This window comes from Lagenorhynchus albirostris, chromosome 10 (genome assembly GCF_949774975.1).
Source record: "Lagenorhynchus albirostris chromosome 10, mLagAlb1.1, whole genome shotgun sequence".
In the NCBI taxonomy this organism is placed as follows: domain Eukaryota; kingdom Metazoa; phylum Chordata; class Mammalia; order Artiodactyla; family Delphinidae; genus Lagenorhynchus; species Lagenorhynchus albirostris.
This window is the reverse complement of record NC_083104.1, coordinates 10,007,706-10,009,152: the sequence shown is the minus strand read 5'-3', so window position 1 is coordinate 10,009,152 and position 1,447 is coordinate 10,007,706. Positions and strand designations below refer to the sequence as shown.

General features: G+C 40.1%; 1 pseudogene; it reads left to right on the top strand.

The window, feature by feature from the left end:
• The first annotated feature begins 491 nt into the window (after positions 1-491).
• Positions 492-1,196, top strand: LOC132527684 (cytochrome c oxidase subunit 3-like; annotated as a pseudogene).
• Positions 1,197-1,447: the final 251 nt, after the last annotated feature.

Sequence of the window (1,447 nt, the reverse complement as noted above, 5' to 3'; positions counted from 1 at the left end):
TCCAGAACTATAAAGGACAAACCAGAACATTAATCCTTATGTCCCTTATTCATTGGCCAACAAACTTACTAGGCCTCTTACTGAACTGATTTGAGCCCCTATGCAACTTTCAATAACCTTAGGCACAGTGGTCCCTTTATGAGCAGGCACTGTGATCACTGGCTTCTGCCATAAAGCAAAAGCATCTGTAGGCCGCTTTCTATCACCTGGGGCACCAATCCCTCTTATCCCTATGCTAGTAATTATTGAAACTATTAGCTTATTTATCCAACCAATAGCCCTAGCCCTATGACTAACAGACAGTATCACAGCCGGTCACCTGTTAATTCACCTAATCAGAGGAGCATCCCTTTCCCTATTAAGCATGAATCCTCCCACAGCCCTTATTCTATTTATTAGTCTTGTTCTTCTCACTTTTCTCGAATATGCAGTAGCCCTTATTCAAGCTTACGTGCTCATCCTGTGAGCCTCTACCTACACAATGACACGTAATGACTCACCAAACCCATGCGTATCATATAGTAAATCCTCGTCCCTGACCTCTTACAGGAGCCCTCTTAGCCCTTCTCTTAACATCCCATCTAGTCATATGATTCCATTTTAACTCAACTTTTTTATTATCCTTGGGCTGATTAACTAGTATGTTAACAATATGTCAGTGATGATGAGACATCACCAGGGAAAGCACTTTTCAAGGCCATCACACACCAGTTTCATTCAAAAAGGATGTTGATATGGCATAATTCTGTTTATTATTTCAGAGGTTCTCTTTTTTACAGGCTTCTTCTGAGGTTTTCATCACTCAAGTCTTGCCCTTACACTTGAACTAGGTGGTTGCTAACCACCAACAGGCATTCACCCCCTAAATCCATTAGAAGTACCACTTTTCAACACCTGTCTTACTGGCCTCTGGAGTACCTATTACCTAAGCTCACAACAGCTTGATAGAAGGAAACTGTAAGCATATTCCTCAAGCTCTTTTTATTACAATCTCCCTAGTTTACTTTACACTACTGCAAGCCTCAGAATATTATGAAACAGCTTTTACAATCTCAGATGGAGTACACAGGTCAACAGTCTTCATAACCAAAGGTTTCCATGGCCTACACGTGATCATTGGCTCTACTTTTCCTCATTGTCTGCTGCCTGTGCCAACTACAGTTTCAACTCATTTCAGATTTGAAGCCACTGCCTGATACACTTTGTAGACATAGTATGGCTGTTTCTATACATCCCCATTTATTGATGAGGGTCTATTCTGTTTTTTCTTTTATTGGGGTACAGTTGTTTTACAATGTTGTGTTAGTTTCTACTGTACAGTGAAATGGAGTTGAGGGTGTGTTCTTTTCGTATCAATTAGTACAGTTGTCTTCCAGTCAATTAGTTTGGGTACAATCTGAAAAGAATAATAAACCTTATAGCATTAACCACAAACATAGTACTAGCT